The sequence below is a fragment of the Apodemus sylvaticus genome, chromosome 9 (assembly GCF_947179515.1).
Source record: "Apodemus sylvaticus chromosome 9, mApoSyl1.1, whole genome shotgun sequence".
NCBI lineage: Eukaryota > Metazoa > Chordata > Mammalia > Rodentia > Muridae > Apodemus > Apodemus sylvaticus.
The window spans coordinates 23,058,103-23,082,146 of record NC_067480.1 but is presented as its reverse complement, the minus strand read 5'-3'; positions in this window follow the sequence as shown (position 1 = coordinate 23,082,146).

Sequence of the window (24,044 nt, the reverse complement as noted above, 5' to 3'; positions counted from 1 at the left end):
AAAAAAACACCCTTTTGCAAAAACATCAGGAAAATAAAAACCCTAAACATCACAGTCCAGAAAAGCCTGGAGGTATTTACAGCCTAAAGTTGCAACTTGGAAGTGAGAAATTAAAGGGGCATAGAAAGAACAGAGATGTAAGGCTCTGAGGGAAGGACTTGTGCAGGTAGCTGCCCGGTGTCACGGCACCCAGAAGACTCATGGAAGCACTGATGCCACAGACAGAGGCCTCCTCCACCCCAACCCAGAGTTCCCAGAACCAGGCAGCAGCATAACAGTCTAACAAGGAGCCTCCACCAGGCTCCACGCCCCTGCTACAAGGACATGAGTCGTTTATTCCCTGGGGAAAGCAATGCACAACAAGCAAAGGTTCAGAGACTCAGCAGGGAGCAGTCCCAAAGAGGCCAGCTGAGAACCAGAGAGGAAAGAAGTCATGGACACTGGACACAGGGCACCAGTCCTGCCCTCTAGCCCAGGATGCCAGCGGCAATGCCTTGGCCGCAGGGGCAGGCAAATGGCCATTTTCTAGAAGAACCAGGCAGCCCCAAATAAAACAGCCCCAGAAACCACCTTCTGCTGGTCCCTGGTGAGCATGCCAGCTGGTCTCCAGATCACTACAGTACAGTCCAAACCATCCCACAATCACCCCAAGACCCAGAGTTATTGTTGATGATGGTGATGCTTCAGTTTATTTATTGGTGAATGTGTGTTGTGTTTTGTGTGTGTGTGTGTGTGTGTGTGAGAGAGAGAGAGAGAGAGAGAGAGAGAGCTCACACTTGTGTGGATAGAGGTCAGAGGACAACTTTATGGAGTTGGCTCCTTCCATGTTTGTGTGGGTTCCAAAACTCAGTTGCCAGACTTGCACAGCAAGTGCCTTTACCTACTGAGCCATCTCACCAGCCCATAATTTTAACATTATTTTAACATTAACTCTAAACGCCAAGTCAATCAACAAAGAACTCAAGTTAAAGCCAACAGGAAGGCTAAACATAGCTAATAAAATCTCTGAGAAAGCAGAGCAAAAATTAAAAAAGAGTATATAATGAAAAGACAAATATGGAACCTCTAAAGCCTCAAGGGGTAGGGGTGGGGGATTGTGAAAGAACTAACAGAAAACGTTCTGGAACTAAAGGACTTGAGTTAATGAGCTAAAGATTTGGGCTAAGATAGGTGGTTCAACTGGCAAAGGGCTTCCTGTGCAAGCACAAAGACTTGCAGATGATATGATAGTATACTTAAGTGACCCAAAAAACTACTAGAGAACTCCTACAGCTGATAAACAACTTCAGCAAAGTGACTGGCTACAAAATCAACTCAAGCAAATAAGTAGCCTTTATATACTCAAAGGATAAGCAGACTGAGAAAGAAATTAGGGAAATGACACCCTTCACAATAGCCACAAACAGCATAAAGTATCTTGGTATGACTCTAACCAAACAAATGAAAGACCTATATGACAAGAACTTCAGATCTCTGAAGAAGGAAATTGAAGAAGATCTCAGAAAATGGAAAAATCTTCCATGCTCATGGATTGGCAGGATTAATATAGTTAAAATGGCCATCTTGCCAAAGGCAATCTACAGATTCAATGCTATCCCCATCAAAATCCCAACCCAGTTCTTCATAGAGCCAGAAAGAGCAATGCTCAAATTCATCTGGAATAACAAAAACCCAGGATAGCTAAAACTATTCTTAACAGTAAAAGAACTTCAGGGGGATTCAGTATCCCAGACCTCAAACTTTACTACAGAGCAATAGTGACTAAAAACTGCATGGTATTGATACAATGTCAGGCAAGCGGATCAATGGAATAGGATTGAAGACCCAGAAATGAACCCACACACGTATGGTCACTTGATCTTCAACAAAGGAGCTGAAAGCATCCAGTGGAAAAAAGATAGCCTTTTCAACAAATGGTGCTGGTTCAATTGGAGGTCAGCATGCAGAAGAATGTGAATCGATCCATTCTTATCTCCTTGTACTTAGCTCAATTCCAAATGGATCAAGGACCTCCACATAAAACCTGACACACTGAAACTAATAGAAAAGAAACTGGGGAAGACCCTTGAAGCAATGGGCACAGGGGAAAAGTTCCTGAATAGAACACCAATAGCTTATACTCTAAGATCAAGAATTGACAAATGGGACCTCATAAAACTACAAAGTTTCTGTAAGGCAAAGGACACTGTCAAAAGGACAAAACATCAACCAACAGATTGGGAAAAGATCTTCACCAACCCTAAATCTGACAGAGGGCTAATATCTAATATATACAAAGAACTCAAGAAGGTAGAACCCAGAGAACCAAATAGCCCCATTAAAAAGTGGGGTACTGAGCTAAACAAAAAATTTTCACATGAAGAACTTCGGAGGCTGAGAAGCACCTTAAGAAATGTTCAACATCATTAATCATTAGGGAAATGCAAATCAAAACAACCCTGAGATTTCACCTCACACCAGTCGGAATGGCTAAGGTCAAAAATTCAGGAGACAGCAGGTGCTGGCGAGGATGTGGAGAAAGAGGAACACTCCTCCTCTGCTGGTGGGATTGTAAGATGGTGCAACCACTTTGGAAATCAGTCTGGAAGTTTCTCAGAAAACTGGGCATGGCACTTTCTGAGGACCCTGCTATACCACTCCTGGGCATATACCCAGAGGATTCCCCAGCATGCAATAAGGGCACATGTTCCACTATGTTCACAGCAGCCCTATTTGTAGTAGCCAGAAGCTAGAAAGAACCCAGGTGTCCCTCAACGGAGGAATGGATACCAAAAAAATGTGGTATATTTACACAATGAAGTACTATTCAGCCATTAGAAACAATGAATTCATGAAATTCGTAGACAAATGGATGGAGCTGGAGAACATCATACTAAGTGAGGTAACCCAGTCTCAAAAGATCAATCATGGTATGCAATCACTGATACGTGGATATTAACCTAGAAACTTGGAATACCCAAGAAATAATCCACATATCAAATGATGTCCAAAAAGAACAGAGGAGTGGCCCCTGGTTCTGGAAAGACTCAGTGCAGCAGTATAGGGGAATTCCAGAACAGGGAAGTGGGAAGGAGTAGATGAAGGAACAGGGGAAGGGAAGAGGGCTTATGGGATTTGCGGGGAGTAGGGACCCAGAAAAGGGGAAACCATTTGAAATGTAAATAAAGACTACATCAAATAAAAAAAAATCCCTAAAAATCATGTAGAGCCTTAGAGCAAAGACATGACACACGCCTTAGATCCTAGCACTCAGAAAGCAAGAGCAAGCATGGGGCTGTGAGTTCAAGGCTAGCCTGATCTATAGTAAGCTGCTATCACAGATATAGAAAGGCAAAAAGCAGACAGACAAACAACAATCTAGAAGTCAGGTGTGGTAGTTCACACCTGTAAAGCCAGAGCTAGGGAGAAGGGGATGGGAGGCGCTCCGTGGGTTCAAGGCCAACCTAGGCTACAGAGTCAGTCTAGGCTAGAATAAGACCTCATAGGGGGAAAGAAAAGGTCTAGAAAGCATCCACCCCTGGCCTTTGCTGAGCCTCCTCCTGCCCCCTTTTGTGAGAGAAGTGATACCCTGGGCTTCGTTCACCACCACACCCTCTGAAGGCATCACTACTGTTTAATTGTTCTTAAAAATTAGGGAAGCATTTGATAATGTTAACTGCAAACAATTAATCTAAAAAGATCTCTGCTGTCAAAGCCTTGCAACATACTTGTCTGGATCCCCAAGCCTGTGAACAATTAATTACCTAACTTGTAACAACTCTGCATCTCCAGGGGCACAGGTGGGCCTGGGAGTGGTGCCCTCAGACAGGACTGAGAGCATTCAAGCAAAACTCGATTTTCAGATCCATAAAGCAACTCTCTGGCAATTTTCCTGTTGATTCCCCCCTTTTCCCCTGCCTTCAGACCTCTCTTCACACACCAGCTGCAATTGGAGTTGCGTTCCTCTCTCAGAATAAACAGGGTCTGTGATGCCAGCGGCCACTCACACCTGTGTCCGTTCCCACCCACATCCATCTACACCAGCAGCCATTTCTACCAGTCAGAGAGGATTTTGCAGTCCTGGGGGAAAGCACAGACAGCCAGCTCTGGGTATATGCCCAGGCTTGCAGCACAAAAGCTTCAACGTGCCCCACAACTGGCCTTGAAGGGAACTCTTTGGTTGACCTGCCAGCCATGAGAGCCAGTGTCGGGCAGAAAAAAAGCATTTGAGCCTGGGCATTACTGAGCTAGCCAGCATGGTCAGGGTCAGAATTTAGACCCTGAGTTCAGTCAGCAGCTGTGGCACCTGCTGTCCCACCCTGTGACCTGAAGCTCCTTGAGTGTAGGCCTCTTGCTGAATAGAATCCCACTTGCCTTCCTGAGAGGCTCTGAGTCATCACCACCCCTACCTAGAGAAGGGCCAGAAGCAGATGGTGTCCTTATGGAGCCTAAGAGAGAGAGAGGACAGGTAGGGAGATCCTGGTTGGGCCCCAGCACCCATCGCAGTGCCTGCTCTCACCAGGCTTCGGTAAGTGCCACAGACCCACCACCATATGGATCGCATTCTCTGTCAGGGGGCCGACTATATTTTGTCTACATATTGAGCAACACCCAGTCCTGATTTCTCAGAGTTAAAATACCCGCAGATGTTCCTCTGAGTGCAGTTGTTACAATGTTGCAAGGCAGCTGAAGTGGCACAAAGGCACTCGGGGCGTGCAGGGAGCCCACGTTCCCCCAAGAAAATACCCATGGCGGGCAGCCACAGCTGAGGACCCACATCCAGAAAAATCCTAGAGCAGGGTTCTCTGCTAGAAAGGGGGAAGGAAGGGGGAGGGAAGGAAGAGGGGGGAAGAGTGGGGGAGGAAAGGGAACCGTCACAGGGAAGGGAGAGCAGGGGGGGAAGGGAGGGGAGAGAAAGGAAGGAGGGATAGGGACAGGAAAGGGAAAGGAAAGGAGGAAAGGGGGAGGTGATGAGAGGGAAAGGGAGGGGAAGGGAGAGAAGGGGAAAAAGTAGGAAAAAAAGTAGGAAAGCAGAAAGGGTAACAGTAAGACTCAGAGTAGATGCAGAATTTAGGAGCCACCTCTCTGTCAGCTCTGGAATTTGGACAGAGATCAGATGTCCCCTGCCTGAGAACAATTGGCATGCATGGCCACAGGACACTTGCTCAATATGCATTTAACTGCTGCAATTGGCTTCTTGGTTCTGATGCTATACAAGTTGAAGCCAAAAGAGTTGAGTTGTGCAAGCGATATGCTGGGGTCAGGGGAGCCAAGAAGGACAAAGGGGAGAGGGGTAGGGGGCCAAAGAGAGCCCACAGCCCCACTAGGTATAATAGGTGGGGGGAGGGGCAAGGGGAACCAGGGGTGAGGGGAGGAGCCCTGGGTGGGAGGAAGCTGGACTCTAGCACAGTTCCAAGAGAAGTCCTCCAGCCTCTTTTATATTAGAGGAGCCCACGGTTCACAGGAACTGGCTGGGGACAGGACCCCATACACAGTCACTCTGGGCTAGAAACAGTCCTCAAGAAGTGTGACCTTAGGGAAGCCAGCTGGACATACCAAGGGACAGTAATCCCTTAGCAACTGACCCTCAGCAGGGCAGGCAGTGTGTGTGGACAGCTCCCAGACGTGCTCCTTCATCTGCCCCCCTCCTCTCCCCTCCCCCCTGCAGCCTCTTAGCCTGACTCCAACCCTGGACAGCCCTCATTGCTCCGGTAGGGAACCCCAGGGAAGCCTTCTCCACCCCGGTGACTTCACAGCACCTTAGAGTACCTCTCACTAAAAAAACGGTCTTCTTCCTGCAGCCTGTGTGCCTGGACCAGCCATCTCCTTACATTTCTTCAAGGCCCAGAGACACACTGTACCCAGGTATCAGTGTAATGAAAGAATCAATGAGGCTTGGTATGTCACCTGACAGAGTGAAGCTCTAGACTCAATCCCTGTCACCAGTGGGGAAAGATAAATTAAAGGAAGAGTGTCAAAGTATTGACTTATCAAATCATCCTAAAAATTAAAAATAGGATACATTATATCAACACCCTGGAAACCTTAACTCACCCTGTTAGAATTTGAAACACCCAGATTTTTTTTTACTTGATTGATATTTCACAAGAAAACATTTGTTTATCTTTTAAAAACTCAATTTGAAGGGGCAAAAGAGACGGCTCTGCAATCAAGAGCGCCTGCTGGCTGCTCTTGGAAAGGACCCGAGTTCAAGTCCCAGCACCCACATTGGGAAACTCAAAACCTCCTCCCACACCTGCACTGGCATGCACATAATTCAAAATAGTTCTTTTTCTAAACGCACTTGATAAGAGAATGGCCACCTGAACCCATGAGGATGCTCTCAGCTTCTTTCTTGCTGGCCAAGGATTTGTGATATGCAACATTGCATGTTTGTTTGGTTTGGGTTTTGGTAAGCACCCACACTTATTTACCGAGCCAGTTACCTGATATAGCTGGTAAGAAATTAAACCAGGCTCAGGTGGGAGGGGCCTGGAGGGACAAGACTGTGGCTGTGACAATTTCATTGAGTGCAATCAAATTTTGTATACCTTTAAATAGAATACAATGGCAATTGCCAGGAGCGATACAGTTGTGGTTGTCAGGGAACAATGAAGTTTGCAGGCCATACAGGGTGCACAAGATTAATGTCTAAGACCAATTGTGCTGCCAAGCATTGTGCTTCCTTGACTTCTGACGGAACCTACAGGGAAACACAGGCGGCCTGAATCCTCCGCTACCTGAGGGATAGAGTGCCTCAGTCTCTAGAAACTAAAAGTTGAACAGTGCCCCAGGAGCCCAAACTCTTACCTGAAAAACTTACAATGCATGTCTCTCAAGGCAGCCAGGCCAACTTCATGATTCCCCGAAAGTTGTTGGTTTTTTTTTGGTTTGGTTTGGTTTGGGTTGGGTTGGGTTTTTTGCTTTTTGTTTTTGTTTTTGTTTTTGCTTATTTTGTCTCTGCTAAACTTTCCAAGTCAAATAATTCCTTAATTACAGACGTCCAAAAGAGATTTCACAGGAAGCCGTGCACCCTCATTTTGAGCTGACAGTGCAGAATTCAGCTGTACTGAAAACTCAAAGTCTATGCAAGGCTCTTACCAGAGGCTTCAAAGTGTGGCCAAGCTGGTTGTGCAGGTGCACAGCCAGCGCTGTTACCATAGCTCCTTAAGGCTGCCTCACACAATAAAAGCCCGGTGGATTAAAAACAATGAGAGCTGAAAGCCCACAGCCTGGTCGCCAGCAGTGTTCGTGCCAGCCAAGGGATGCGTCCTGGTTCACAGACACATGGTTCATTCTCACCCGATCCTTGCAGCTAGGCAGAGAGGGAAACTGAACCCCTAGGGGACTGTGAGGGCACCAATGACCTCATCTCCTCCCCTAAGCACCCCACTACTCTACCATCGTTTTGGGGCTGTGTCACTGAGAGTGCATGTGTCACTGAGAGTGATCCAAATATTCTGGCCACAGTGACTATGGAGGTCAGCTTTTTATTTTTTAATTGGTTATTTTATTTATTTACATTTTAAATGTTATCCCCCTTCCTGGTTTCCCCTCCACAACCCTCCTATCCCACCCCCCTGCCACCTGCTTCTATGAGGGTGCTCCTCCACCCATGAACCCACTCCTGCCTCACCACCCTAGCATTCCCCTACACTGGGGCACCAAGGGCCTCCCCTCCCAATGATGCCCAATAAGACCATCTTCTGCTACATATGCAGCTGGAGCCATGGGTCCCTCCATGTGTACTCTCTGTTTGATGGTTTAGTCCCTGGGAGCTCTGGGGGATATGGTTGACTGATATTGTTGTTCTTCCTATAGGGTTGCAAACCTATTCAGGACCTTCAGTCTGTCCCCTAATTCTTCCATTGGTGTCCCCGTGCTAGTCAGTCTGAGGGTTGGCTGCAAGCAGCTGCATCTGTATTGGTCAGGCTCTGGCAGAGCCTCTCAGGGGACAGCTATACCAGGCTCCTGTCAGCAAGCTCTTCTTGGCATCAGAAATAGTGTCTGGGTTTGGTGTCTGCATATGAGATGGATGCCCAGGTGGGGCAGTCTCTAGATGGCCTCTCCTTTAGTCTCCGCTCCACACTTTGTCCCTACATTTATTTCCTTTGGACAGGAACAATTCTGTTAGTATTTTTGAGATGGGTGGGTAGCCCCATCGCTCAACCCCAGGGCCAGTGCCTATCCACTGGATATGGTCTCTACAGGTTTTCTCTCCCTTTTGTTGGGTATTTCAGCTAATTCCATCCCTGTTGGGTCCCAAGGGCCTCTTGCTTTCCTTGCATCTGGGACTTTCTAGTGGATACTCCCAGTTCCCCATCCCCCACGGCTACACACCTCTGTTCAATTTCCTGATGCTCGTCTCCTCCCACACCTGATCCTGTCATCCTTTTCCCCTCCCCCACCCTCTCCCTCTCAGGTCCCTCCCTCCATCTACACACCCCACCCCATGATTATTTTGTTCTCCCTTATAAATAGGACTGAAGCATACACACTTTGGTCTTCCTTCTTCTTGAGCTTCATATGGTCTGTGAGTTGTATTGTGGGTATTCCAAGCTTTCTTTTCCTGTATCAGTGAGTACATATCATGTGTGTTATTTTGTGACTGGGTTCCATCACTCAGGATGATATTTTCTAGTTCCATCTATTTGCCTGTGAACTTCATGAAATCATTGTTTTTAATAGCTGAGTAGTACTCCATTTTCTGTATCCATTCCTCGATTGAGGGACATATGGGTTCTTTCCAGCTTCTGGCTATTATAAATAAGGTTGCTATGAACATAGTGGAGCATGTGTCCCTGTTATATGTTGGAGCATCTTTTGGGTATATACCCAGGAGGGGTATAGCTGGGTCCTCAGGTAGTAGTATGTCCAGTTTTCTGAGGTACCACCAGACTGATTTCCAGAGTGGTTGTCCCAGCTTGTGATCCCACCAGTAATGGAGGAGTGTTCCTCTTTCTCCACATCCTCACCAGCATCTGCTGTCACCTGAGTTTTTGGTCTTAACCATTCTCACTGGTGTGAGGTGAAATCTCAGGGTCATTTTGATTTGCATTTCCTTGATGACCAAGGATGTTGAACATTTCTTTAGGTGCTTCTTGACCATTCAAGATCCCTCAGCTGAGAATTCTTTGTTTAGCTCTGTACCCCATTTCTTAATAGGGTTATTTGGTTCTCTGGTCTAACTTCTTGAGTTTTTTTTTTTTTTTTTTTTTTTGTATATATTGGCTATTAAACCTCTATTGGATCTAGGGTTGGTAAAGATCTTTGCCCAATCGGTAGGTTGCCATTTGTCCTGTTGACAGTGTCCTTTGCCTTTGCAATTTTATGAGGTCCCACTTGTCTAAAGTTGATCTTAGAGCCTGAGCCTTTGGTATTTTGTTCAGGAAATCTTTCCCTGTGCCAATGTGTTCATGGCTCTTTCCCACTTTCTCTTCTATTAGATTCAGTGTATCTGGTTTTATGTGGAAGTCCTTGATCCATTTGGACTTGAGCTTTGTACAGGAGATAAGAATGGATCAATTCATTCCATATGGGACTTATGGGGAGAGGGGAACTGGGGAAGAGGAAATCATTTGGAATGTAAACAAAGAATATAGAAAAGAAAGAAAGAAAAAAAAGAATGGATCAATTCGCATTCTTCTACATGCAGACCACCACTTGAGCCAGCACCATTTGTTGAATATGCTGTCTTTTTTCCACTGGATGGTTTTGGCTTTTTTGTCAAAGATCAGATGACCATGGGTATGTGGGTTTTATTCTAGGTCTTCAATTCTATTCCATTGATCTACCTGCCTGTTTCTGTACCAATAACATGCTGTTTTCATCACTATTGCTCTGTAGTACAGCTTGAGGTCAGGGATAGTGATTCCCCAGAAGTTCGCTTATTATTGAGAATAGTTTTCACTACAATGAGGTTTTTTGTTATTCCAGGTGAATTTGAGAATTGTTCTTTCTGTCTCTGTAAAGAATTGAGTTGGAATTTTGATGGGGATTGCACTGACTCTGTAGATTGCTTTTGGTAAGATGGCCATTTTTACTATATTAATCTTGCCAATCCATGCACATGGGAGATCTTTTCATCTTCTGAGGTCTTCTTCAATTTCTTTCTTCAGAGACTTGAAGTTCTTGTCATATAGATCTTTCACTTGCTTGGTTCAAGTCAGAGGTCAGCTTTAATTGTCAGCTTGATACAATCTAGAATCACCTGGGAAAAGAATCTCAGTGACAGATTGTCTTCATCAGGTTGGCCTGTGGACAAGTCTGGGCATGGTTGTCCTAACTAAGCGATGTGGAATGACTGAGCCCAGTGTGGGTGACACCATTCCCTAGGCATGGAGTCGTAAGCTGTCTAAGGCTAGAGAGATCAAGATAAGCACAAGCAATCGAGTGAGCACACATGCATTCTTCCTCTCTGTTCTCAATGGTGGACCAATATGGCCAGCTGCTTGAAGTTCCTCCCTGGATTATAGGCCAGCACTTACCATTGCCCCCATAGTTGTTATGAAGTATAATGTGGTAGTGTCATGGGTAAGAGGGTACCTCATGGGCCCATTCCAAGGTATCCCCCTGAGGAGTCATGCCATGTGATAGATCTAGTGTAAGGAGGGTTTATTGTAAGGGAAGGGAGGGAAGAAGGGACTTAGAGAAGGGGTAGAGGTAGACAGAGCCATGAAGGCAGAGATAGTAGGGATAGAGAAGGACAAAGAGAGATAGGGGCCGGCCGGGAACATTTTGGAACAGAGAGAGAGGGAGAAGAAAAGAGAGAGAGAGAGAGAGAGAGAGAGAGAGAGAGAGAGAGAGAGAGAGAGAGAGAGAGAGAGAAGGAAGGGGCTGGGGGAGTGGCCAGCCCACTATACACTGCCAGGCCACTCACACCTGGCAGTAGCACAGATAGTAATGGTTGCAGGCAATGATATAACTATTGCTAGGTCTCTAGCAGAACTGTCTATAAGCCGACAACAATGCTAGGCTGCCACCTGGAATTGTAAGCTGAAATAAACTCCTGGACATATGGAGCCTCACAGGACATTGCTTAGGCAGGTGGTGAAACCAAGGCAAGGGATTTTAAGATGGAGCAAACCCCTCTTCAGGACATCCTGACCAAAGAGAATGTCTCTTAGCAACTCAGTGATATTGAGGACCCAACCCTGTGATGCTGGACTTCAAGTGAGGGAGAAAGCCAGGGTTTGGTAAATGTTCTCAAAGGTCTGTGTGGTGAGACCTGGACATCAGCACAATACTGCCAGGAAGTGGTGGAACTTTTAGGATATGAGGTCTTGTGTCACTAGGTACCTGCTCTTGAAGGCAACCATGACACTCTGATCATTTCATCTCTCTTCTCCATGGCCATGAGGTGAGCCTTCTGCTCTGTCATAACCCACCATTCTCACCCAGAATGTTCCAGAAGCCTGACACTGTGGGCCTGTCTGATCTTGGATTATAACTTTCAAAACTTGAAGCCAAAATGAACACTTTGTCTTAGTTAGGGTTTTACTGCTGTGAACAGATACCATGGCCAAGGCAAGTCTTACAAAGGAAAGCATTTAATTGGGGCTGGCTTACAGGTTCAGAGGTTCATCAAAGCAGCACATGGCAGCATCCAGGCAGGCATGGTGCAGGCAGTGCTGAGGATCCTACATCTTCAATTGAAGGCTGCTAGCAGAATACTGGCTTCCAGGCAGCTAGGATGAGGGTCTTATAGCCACATCCACAGTGATACACCTACTCCAACAGGGCCACACCTTCTAACAGTGCCACTACCCGAAGAGCATATATAAACCATCATATTCCACTCCCTGGCCCCATAGGCTTATTCAAACTTATGAGTCTATGGGGACCATACCTAAACATGGCATAAAGCAAAATAAAATACGTTTAGTTCAATTTCCAGAGTCCCCATAATCTAAAGCAGTCTCAACAATGTCAAAAGTCCAGAGTTCAAGGTCTCTTCTGAGATTCAGCCAATCATTTAACTATAATCCCCAAAGCAAGACAGAAAAACAGCTGGGCAAACTCTGCATCTTCATGTCTGTGGAAAAGTGGTCTTTAGATCTCCAACTCCTTTTTCATCTTTGTTGACTGCAACAAAGTTCTTTCTCCTAAGCTGGTTCCACTCCCTGTTAGCAGCTTTCCTCGGCAGATAGCCCACAGCTCTGGCATCTCAAACATCTTGGGTCCCCAAGACAACTTCAGTGTTACAGCTTCTTGTTTCAATGTATGGGATCCACACCTGATCTTCTGGGCTCCTCAAAGGGCTTGGGTCACTTCTCCAGCTCTGCCCTCTGTAGCACTCTAAGCTCAGGTTGATCCACTCTACTGCCTCTGCTATTCTTGGTGGTCATCCCATGGTACTGGCATCTCCAATACTCTGGGGTCTTCCACTGCAACTAGGCTTCACCAACAGCCTCTCATAGGCTCTCTTCATGGTGCCAAGCTTCAACTCCTTTGCATGACCCCTTCAGTCCTCAGCCATCAACTACAACTGAGGCTGCACCTTCACCAATGGCCTTCCATGTTCTCTCACAGTGCCAAGCTTCTGCTGTTCTTCAAGACCCCTTCATGCCTTTAAAGCCAGTACCACCTTGGTGAGGTGACTCTTACACATTACCAAATATAGCTGCAGCACAAGGTACAACCTTGGCTATCTCTGGAACACAGTCTCTTTGTGCTCTCAGAAAACACTTCCCAGAAGATTTCACATCAGTGATGCTCGTCTCTTCTTAATCATCACTAATTTCTTAGCTCCAGCTAACTAGCATCAATTGTCCCAATAGGTCCTTCTATTTTTCACTCTAAAGCCAGAACCCCATGGCCAAAGCTGCCATGTTCTGCTGCTTGCTGGGGCTGGAACATGGCTCCCTTATTCTATTACCAGCTTTCTGTTTTCCAACTCTGTCTCTGCCTAAGCTTTGTTTTCCTGGAACTTGCTCTATAGATTGACCTTGAACTCAGAGATCTGCATGGCTCTGTCTCCTGTAATGCTGGGATTAAAGTGATGTACCACCATACCTGGATTTAAACTAGAACCTGCGTTGTCCCAGGCTGGCCTTGCACTCAGAGATCTGTTTGGCTTTGTCTTCTGGAATTAAGGGTGTGTACCACCATGCCTGGATCTAAATTTAGCTGAATGAGATTTTGCTGAAAAATCCCTTCCTCAATCTGTTATCACCCAGAACATTGGATTCAGCTCCATTTCACTTCCTGGTGCCCCTTCAATACCTGAACTATATATGTTTCCTTTCTAAGATCACTGCGCTTGTTCAAAACACTCTTCATGAGACTTAAGCTGAGAACAAAGTCTCTGATAGGCTTTTCTGAGACTTCCTCTGTCAATGAAGATAGACTCTTTAGACAAGGGCAAAAAGCAGCCGCCACATTCTTCACCAAAATGCCATAAAAACAGTGTCTGGGCCACATACTGAAATTCTTCTCCACTAAATCCTCTTGGGCCAGGTCTGCACTGCTCAAACAATTTTAACAACGAAATCTTTCATGTTCTTACTAGGATAGTCCATTAAGCCCCATTTAAAGCATTTCCACTGCTTTCCAAATCCAACATCCCAAAATACACATACTTCCAGACAAAAGCACGGTACGGTCAAGCCTATCACAGCAATACCCCAGTCCCTGGTATCAACTTCTGTCTTAATTAGGGTTTTACAGCTGTGAACATACACCATGGTCAAGGTAACTCCCATAAGAACAACATTTAATTAGGGCCAGCTTACAGGTTCAGAGGTTCAGTCCATTATCATCATGGTGGGAGCATGGTAGCATCCACACAGGCATAGTGCAGAAGGAGCTGAGAGTTCTACATCTTCATCTGAAGTCTGCTAGCAGAATATTGGCTTCCAGGCAGCTTATAATATAAGCTTATAATATAATAGCCCACCTATTCCAACAGGGCCACACCTCCTCATAGTGCCACTCCCTGGACCGAGCATATACAAACCACCACACCTTCACATGTTCCTATACACCTCACAGGAGCGATAGGCAACTGATTCTTGCAGTCATGGTGATTACATCCATCATTCATCAAAACAGGCTCAAATTCACCAAAGGGTCTGCTCAGTACTGTAGCTGGAGAACGAGCCAGGCTCTCCTCTGAACTTACATATTTTGAAGCACTAGTGCTTCTTCTGGTCCCTGGCTAGAAGAGAGCCCAAGAAAGTTCTACTCCTAGGTGAGGAGTTGATGCCTGTGGGGGGGGGGGGAGGTCTTCTCAGGGAGGCAGCCTGCCACACACACACACACACACACACACACACGTACACACAGCCATCCACCCACCCCACACATATACACATATACCCAATGAACACACATACACACTCATACATGCACTCATCCACTAAACATACACACATGCGCACACACACAAACCCCCCCCCCACACACACACACAGCACCTAATGAACTCCCTAGGTTTAAAAAAAAGAGCCCATGAAGTTAAGAGGGAGGAGCATTGGAGAGGAGTTGGAGAGGAGGGAAATGGTGTGGATTTGATCAAAACACGATGTATACATGGATGATAGTCTCAAAAAATAAATTTTAAAAATGTGAAAAGAAGCACCCCCAGCATGCCAAGATGGACGATTAGGGAAAATATGATCTCTGCCGCCCATCGCTGAGTAGGAAGTTTTATTTATTCAACTGTTCCTTGTTATTTTCCTTCCCACCAGGACAGACTGAACACAAGTCTGATCTGTAGAACCCTGTTGCTAGGGAAGAACAAGGCAGGCAGAGACTTGTACCTGCCCTCCCAAAGCACCTCCCCTCCCTCCCAGCTCCTCCCCCTCCTGCCCTCCCTCCTAGCTCCTCCCCCTCCTCCCCTCCCTCCCATCCTTCTCCTCCCCTCCTCTTCCCTTTCCCTCCCATCCTCTACCTTCTCCCTGTCCCTCTCCCTCCCCCTTCCCCCCCTCTCCCTCCTCTCCCTCCTCCCCTTCTCTCCTTCTTCCACCTCCTCCTCTCTCCTCCCCCTCCTCTCCCTCCTCCTCTTCCCATCCTCCTCCTTCTCCCTGTCCCTCTCCCTCCTCCCTCTCCTCTCTCCTCCCCTTCCTCCTCCTCTCCCTCCTCCCCTTCTCTCCTTCCTCTACCTCCTCCCCCTCCTCTCCCTCCTCCTCTTCCCATCCTCCTCCTTCTCCCTGTTTCTCTCCCTCCTCCCTCTCCTTTCTCCTCCCCCTTCCTCCTCCCCTCTTCCTCTCTCTCCTCCCCCTTCCTCTCCTTCCTTCTCTCTCCTGTCCCTCCTCCTCTTCCCATCCTCCTCCTTCTCCCTGTCTCTCTCCCTCCTCCCTCTCCTTTCTCCTCCCCCTTCCTCCTCCCCTTCTCCTTCTCTCTCCTCCCCCTCTTCTTCCTCATCATTGCTCCCCTCCATTTCATGTTTCCCTACCTTCCCCTCTTCCTCCTTTCCCTTCCCCCACCCCTCTCCTTCCTCCTCCCCCTTCTTTCATCCTCATCCTCCTCTCTCCCCTCACCTTCCATTCTCCCTCCCTCTCCTCCTTCCTTTCCAATCTCCCCCTTCCTTCTGCTCCCTCCTCTTCCCTGTTGTTTCTCCTGAAGAGCACAGCCTTTGCGTGTCCTCCTCCTCTTTCTCTCCCTCCTCCTCTTTCTCTCCCTCCTCCTCCTTTGAGACCTGGGCTTAGCCACTTTCTCGCCTGTCTGTATCGAGCCTGAGAGAAGCCCATCTATGGTGGAGACTCCCATGGCATCTTTGACATTTCACCTATTTCTCAAACTCCACAGCAAAATCCCCTACATTACAGCTCCGTCAAAGCCCGTGAAAACATTTCAGGAAATGCTAATGATCTCTGCTGGGCTGCTGGGCTACCAGGAGGGAGGCTGGAAGCAAGGTTGCAGAAGCCAAGCAGAGGTTGCCACGAAGAGTCTTTGCCCATCACAAAGCAAGGCCTGCTGGTCTTACCCGCCTCTCCTCAAAGCCTTCACCAACACAGACACCACCCCCCACCTTCACTTCAACAATGATCAAGTCCACTCCTCTGATGTCAGAACCTCACACACTCTTCTGAGTGGCTTCCAGTGCCTTTGCTACCAGTGTTCACCAGGATGCCACTACACTCTGGCTCTGCTCCCAGTCCTGGGAGAAGGGGGCAGGTGAAGACCACCCTCAGGGAGGCTCTATCGGAGGCTGGAACCCACCCGTAAGGAATGAGAGGGCAGTTGAGAGTACCTCGGTGCCCAGCCAAGAGCTTGTCACCTCGTCCTGGGTCCCAGAGACTTCGTCCTGTGTCTATTTCCTAACGGCTCATGGGGTTGAGCTCTACATTTGATGATATGGCCTGTTTGGAGTCATATGTTATAAGATGAAGTTTAAGTTTTGATTCATTTTCTGCCTGTGGGTGCATTTAACCACCATAGGTGGCTTCTTCTGCAGGTCCGGGGCAGAAGACAAGTGACAAGCTGCGAGAGCATCCGTGAGCAGTGCCAAGCTCTTAGCTGTATGCTGGCCCGTGGGAGTCTTGGAACTGCAGAAGGAAACTCAAGTCCCCTAGGTTTGCCATAACCATGTGCAGCCCCAGACCATTTTTTCTCCTGGTGGCTGGCCCTACACAAGCCCTCCAGAACCATCCAAACCAGCCAAAGCTGCCTGAACCCACACGCGCTGCCACAATCAGGTGCAAGACCATTGTTGGGGGTGGGGGGAGGGGCCCGGCACTGGGCACATGGTTGGGTGAGGGAGAAGACAAGAGAGCCTGAAGACAGCACAGGGGAAAGATGGACCTGAGGTCCCTGTCAAGCCACAAGGTCTAATATCAACTGCCCCTTGTGTTTTCTGACCCCTCTCTCAGGATCTGAGTCCTTAGGTCCTCAAAGGAGTCTGTCCTGTCTCTGAAGCAATGTGTTACACCCCGCCAACCAACCCCCCCCCCATACTGTAGACGCCCATTTCCTCTTCAATCCCCTGCAGATAATGAAAAACAGCTGGGAAACATCTGCAAACCCAGACTCGAGTGCACATAAGGCTCTTAAGGGGCCCCTCCCCCAGTATTAAGGAGCTGAGTGGAGACAGGCCATCTTCTTCAGAGGCCTTGGGACAGCTTCCCTTCTCACCTTCACAGAACTTCCTAAACCCCGAGGAAGAAGCCAGCCTTCACCCTCTGCCCCAATGTGTCCCTTGTACCCCTGTAGGACAAAGACAAGACAGGGTAAGTGATCACCAGCTGAACTTTGACCTTGACTCTGGAATGTCAGGGAGCTCAAAGATTGGGTAGGGGAAGGGGGGGATTGACTGGTCCTGAAATGGATGTAGCTTAGGTAGAAAAGAGAGAAAATATTACATACACCGTAAAGATGACAAGACACCAGAGAGGTCTTGCTGAGCCTGTCTAACATCTGGGCATCTAGACTACACATTTACATGACTTGGGAAGGAAACATAAGAATATCCAACTTTACTACAGTGACCAGTGTGTCCTGTCTACAGCCAATATGGAATAGCGGGTAGCCTGAGCAGCCCAAGGCGCTTCAGTAATGGAGGTGTAGAGATGTGTTGAGTAATTTGGATAATCCTGGCAGGGACTGGATGGACAGGGCACCTTAGTAGTGGAAGAGGGGTTTCTGGCAGCCAGGTGACAAAGGGGTCCCTACTGTTTGTGGGCAATTTCATTGGTAGATGCTTTCAGATGCTTCAAAAATGTAACTATAGCTCATACAGCCACTCACTAGGCCTCTCAAATGGGTGTGTTCCCAGCTTCCTACTACAGCTCAGAGAAACCCGCTGTCTGGTTGAAACAAAGCCATTCACAGAGCATGAAAGTCCTCAGACAGCACTGTTGTAGGATCTGAGTTTGCTGTCTGTCACTTTAATGAATACCATGGCCCAAAGCAACTTTGGAGGAAAGGGCTTATTATACCTCACGGGCCATCATGAAGGGAAGCCAGGGCAGGAACCCAGAGGAAGGAACCATAGCCGAGGCCGTGGAAGAAAGCTATTTAATGGCTTGCTCCCTGGCTTGCTTACTTTTTTATTACTGTGAAAAGACACTATGACCAAAGCAACTTATGGGAGAGTCTGTTGGGGGGCTTACAGTTCCAGAGGGTTAGAGTCCATGGCCACCATAGTGGGGAACATGGCATCAGGCAGTCATGAGCAGCATCTGAGATCTTACAGCTGATCCACAAATACAAGACAGAGAGAAAGCTCACTGGAAACCTCAAAGCCCACCCCCCAGTGACACACCTCCTCCAAAAAAAGCCACACCTTCTAATCCTTCCCAAACAGTTCCACCAACAAGAGACCAAATATTCAAATATATGAATACTCTGGGGCCATTCTCATCCAAATCACCACACCCCCCCACGATTTCCTCAGATATCTTCTTAAATAACCCAGGACCATCTGTCCAGAGGCGGTACTGCCCACAGTGAACTGGGCCCTCCTGTATTAATAATTAATCGGGAAAATGTCCCCACAGATTTGCCTACAGGCCATTCTAATGGAGGCAATTTATCAGTGGAGGTTTCCTCTTCCAAAGGACTTGAGCGTACACATGCACATGCTCATGTATGTGCACATGCACACACGCACACACACACACACACACACACACACACACACATACACACTAACCACCACTTGTAATAACTGTTGTGTCCAAGTACACAGTGAAGAAGATCAGCTGGTTTGCCCACTTTCCACCTCCGCCTCCGCCTCTGTCTGTCTCTCTATCTGTGTCTCTTTCTGTCTCTCTCCTTCTGCCTCTGCCTCTCTCTGACTCTCTGTTTCTGTATGTGTGTCTGTGTTTCTGTGCGTGTGTGTCTGTGTGTGCCTAACTCCTTGATATACCCTCTCTCCCTAATACAACACGGTAAAGCCTTTTTCTAGATTTGATCTCCTGGACCAATAGATTAATCTCTAGAAAGACTCTGATCTGCCCTGCAAGGGTCATGTGCCCCTTCTGAGCCAGTCACTATGACCAGGAGGGAATCCTTTACTGGGACAACCTGGTCATATGCCTCCATGTAGCTGAGTGGAAAAGGACAGATGAAGTCAGTGGTTTCCTGGAATATATGGAGGATGGGAAGAAGAAAGGGAGAAGAGAGGAAGGAAGGGGAGGAGAGGGGAATGGAGAAGAGGGGAGGGGAGGGAGTTTCTATGTAAGTTAGAGTAAAATACTTCTGGCCACAGCAGTAGAGTCTCTGGCCTGAGTAGAGACAGAACAGCCTAGTCCATCTGGATGTCACTTAGACAAAGGACCACCCTAAGGAAGGTAAATTCACCTTAAGCCATGCTGAACAGAGAGAATAATTCGTCCTTTCATTAGATATCATACTTGTCCATCCCAGAATCCCACCCCCAGTCTGCTTGCTTTTCTGAATCATTCAGAAAGTTTTCTTCTAGCTCTTTTCTAAGCATTCTTTACATAATACATAGGTTTCCCAACATTTGGGTTTCCTCGCACTCTCTATAGCTCCCCTCTGCACCACGTGGCTGCTTGGCTGCCTGTGCCTGCCTTCCATGCAGCCTTGGCATGGGATTCTTTCCTCTCTCCTCCGTTCTCTGCTGCATGGCAGCTCAGATACAGCTGGTTGCCTTTAAACTCTAATAAAATTGTCCTCGAGCTTCTGTTCAGTCCATTTTAAAATTGTTTTATTAATAATGCATAGAACCCCAAGAAGAGACTCAGGCTTCCCCTGTATCCAGAGGAAGGAAAGAGAAGAGAAGGGAAGGAAGGAAGGAAGGAAGGAAGGAAGGAAGGAAGGAAGGAAGGAAGGAAGGAAGGAAGGAAGGAAGGAGAAAGGAAGGGAAGGGAAGGGAGGGGAGGGGAAGGGAAGAGAGGAGAGGGGAAGGGAAGGGAGAGAGAAAGGAAGAGGAGAAAGAGGGTGGGAGGGAGAGAAGGAAGGAAGGAGGCCAATAGCACAGACTTCCCAAGACCTCTTCACACAGCCTTTCACAGACATTACCTCATGTCACTTCCTTAGAGGACAATTCTGGACACGAACTTCTACAGCTGTCAGAGAACTTGGACAGTGTGTCTAGTGCAACAGAGCAAAGCGGGGGTGCGGAAGTATGGAGCCAGGCCAGGGCTCGCTCCTCTGCTAGGATGCTAGGCATGAGGCTGAGAGAACAGCCCAGGAGCCCATTCTCCCTTTTCCCTCTGTCCCTGCTGAAGAGCCTGAAGCTCGAAGCCTAAGGGCTTCTCTAGTGCTCCAGACCACACGGTAGGCAAGCTGGTCAGACAAAGGTGTAGGGTATTAAGGACCCCTGGGCATCTATCAGTCAATAACAGGCCAGAACTAGGAAGCAAACTATCCACTCTCTATCCCTTGACAACTTCACAGAATGCCTAGACAGTCGCCAAGAGGTCCCCTAGCGAGGCCATGGTGGCCACTTGCTTATTCACACATCTTGCTGCTCCAACCAGGTTCTTCCCAAGACCCTCCCAAACTCACTTTTTCTCAGTCTGGCTCTAAGGAATAGTTAGATTATCCACCCACACTACTGAACTGGTCAGTCAAGAACCAGGGATGTAATTCTGTTAATAGAGTGCTTAGCTAACAGGCAAAAGGCCCTGGTTCCATCCATACTGCAGCATCAAACCAGGTGTGGTAGTGTATACCTGTAATCCTAACACTCAGGAGGTTCACGGAGGGGGACCATAGGTCAAAGCTATTGAGGCTAGCCTGAAATACATGGGACCATATCTCAAAAAAGGGGAGAAGGAAGAGGGGGAGGAGGAAGAGAAGGAGGAGGAGAAAGAAGAGGAGGAAGAAGAGGAATAGAAGGAGGATGGGAGGAAGAAGAAGAAGAGGAGGAGGAGAAAAGGAGAAGGAAGAGGTGAAGGAAAAGGAGGAAGGGTAAGAGGAGGAAGAGGAAAAGAAGAGGAAGAAGAAAAGGAAGAAAAGTGAGAAGGAGGAAAAGGAAAAAAAGAAGAGGAAGAGGAGGAAGAAAAGGGAGAAGGAAGAAGAAACGGAAGAAGATGAGGAGGAAGGGGAGGGAACAACTGAAGCCAAGCAAGCAGGTGTGACTAACGTCTCACATGCAAATACTAAGCAGGCCTGGGCCTGCTTTAACCTAAGGAAATCTGGCACATTCTGGACAATATGGCCATAAAAAGATCAGAGTAAATTTTCTCTAACAGGTAAATCATACATGGTGCCCATTAACCCAGGGGAGCAGAGGACAGTGCACAGCTACCCTGACCACATCCCCCACACACACAGTTTCAGAGACACAAGTGGCTACTAACCAATGACCTTTCTCCAAAGCAGTGTCCAGGCCAGTGGGAAAGTATCAAGAGCCATCAGTCATGTCTACCCCAGCAAAGTGCACCTGGGCATCGTGACAGGCATGGTCCTGGTTGCCACCCCTGCCCCTCAGCCCATGGATTCAACAGGCTCACAAAATCATCAGCAGATGTCCCTGTCATAAGTTCCCTAGGTGACTTTTCCCCTTTGCCGGGGGCGCATGTGCTGAAATGCAGGCACCAAAGCCTACCAGTCACTCCTTGTAAAAGACAGAGATGCAAAATTTGGAGCAGTTAGCATGGAACCTGGCCCACCTGGGTGAGTGGTAAGCTAAAAATAGACGTGACTCACATTGGGCTGGGAGGGTGGATCGCAGTTCCAGCAAGAGCACACCCTCCCCCTTTTCCCCCCGCCCCAGCACCACCTAAGGCAGCCAAGGAGCAGAAGCCTGTGTGTACCCTATGTGCAGCCCAGCATGGGCAGGACACTCAGTGCACGTCTTTGGCACCGGCCTCCTGTGAGTCACATGGTTGTGGAGAGCCCTGGGGCCGGCGCCTTGAGTTCTGCTGAGCATATCTGGAACCATCTGGCCAGGCACTGGAGCCCGCTTGGAGTCCCTGGATAAACACATCCCGTCACTTAGGAAAACAGAATTTGACTTTCCTTACTTGATGAAGGAAGCCTCTGGAGGATAGTTACAAAAAAATGTGTGCAGGGCTAGGGAAGGGAGTTTGCCAGCTTACTAGAACAGGAAGCTGAGGGTCTTTGCACGGCACAATGCAGAGAAAGGTGAGAGAAAGCAAGAGTGAGGGAAAATAGCCCCCACTGGACGTGTGTTCACAACGACCAGATCCCACAGTCACACATGCTCTGATTTACACACGGGCTCCATTCCAGGGCTGTCTCCAAGGTAACTGTTTGGAGTTTGGGACAGATTTTCCCGTAGAAATTGCTCACTGGCGGTAAACTTAACCCATTGAGAGCTTTCTCCAATACGCAAGGAACTGAAGACATCACTGCTTCACTGTTCCCGGTCCTTCTACATCATATGTATCATTGCTTCAGTGGGAATTAATGCTCATGAGTAAAATAGGGATTCTCTCTTGTTCATCTGTACCCCCCACCTCAGTGAGTAGAACTTAGGATGGGTTCCCGGGAACAGGTAAGTGGAAAAAGGTGGCCTGAGCTGACTGTGAATGCCAAGGCCATATAAGACACTCCCTGTCTCTGAGCCTCAGTCACCTCGCCCACCATCAGTCCCTGCGTGTGCTATCGCCTTTGATGTTACTAAGCTCTAGAGTACATAATGCCCAAGGAACAGGGCTTGGTCCCAAACAGCGCTTGACTAACGCGGGATGCCACCTCTACTTTACCCACGGAGGAGAGAACTCAAGGAGAACAACTAACAAAGAGGTGAACCATGTCTATTTTTTTTTCTTAATCTGATCATCATGCCTGGTTTGTGGCATTCTCTAATGAGAATCTAATGATGGATGGATAGATGGATGGATGGATGGATGGACGGACAGATGGACAGATGGATGGGTAGAAGGATGGACATGTAGGTATAGATCATACACATACTGTCTTCCAAGCCACTGCCTCTAGCTTGAGTTCAGTTCCCTTCTCTTAGGCCTTTATCAGTCATCTTTCTCAAAAGTTGCTGTGACAAAACACCTAATAATACTTACTTAAGGAAGAGAAGGTATGTTCTACCTTAGACTGTTTCCCACCATGATGGGGAGTCATGGCTGCAGGACCTAGGTCTGGTTGCATTTCACCCACAGTGAAGAAGTAGTAACCAATGAGGCCTCAGGCTCAGCTTGCTTTATTCTTTTAACCCGGTCTTTGAACCCAGGGTATGGAATGGTGCCGCTCATACTTAGGGTAAGTCTTTCCTCCTCAGTTAATCGAATGTGTCCAGGAAAATCTTAATCCTTCACAGATGTGCCCAGGGGCTTGTTTCCATGGTGATTTTAGATCCCATCAAGTTGCAGATACTGAGCACCACAGACTTACTCCCAACCCTACCCACAGGCAGGCCTTGCTGCAATTGAATCCTATCTATTAATTACAATTGCCTGACCTCTGGCTCTGAGGAGTCATCTCTCTCTCTCTCTCTAGCCCTTCTCTAGGCTCTTGGCCACAACTTGTCCCAAGGGCCATGTCCATGGAGACATTTTTTCCATGGTTATCCATCCCTTAGCCCAGTTATCCCTTCCCTCCAGCATCCTCTGTATGTCGTTTCCTCGTGAAGTCAGCTCGCATTTTCCCACACACCTCCAGCCTTTGTCTCTTATCTGAGAGGCAAAGTCAAGTTGAGTCTTCCTGGTGATGATTTTCATTTCCAGACCCTACCTGTACCTTAAGCCCAAACCTTGAGTCCCTCTTGTAGGCGTTTCCTGCCTCAAGTGTTTCCTCCCTGGTCTCCATTCCCTAACAACTATGGTCCCCTCCTAATAGCAGGTTCTTGGGAATAGAAGTCTCTGTTCCTTCCTTTCCTCTGATTCTTCCCCATCTGATTAGTCAGGAAACAAAGGTGGCCACATTGTGCCTGCACACCCTTCCATATTGCCTGAGATCAAGTCTGTCTCTTGCTGGCTCTAACTCACTGATCTCTTTCGATGAAAAACAAAACAAAACATTAATAGCACCATTCAACAAACTCCCCAATCACAGTACTGGATGTTACCAGCTTCTCTTTCATGGTTTTGTTGTCTACTATGGCTAAAAACCACATCAATATTCAATGGCTAAAACTAGCCTTCATTCTCTGATCTGGGCCTCTGTGGGTTTGGCTGGGTGGTTTTCTACTGCATTGAGTGTTGCCTGGGACAGTCACCTGGGAGTTC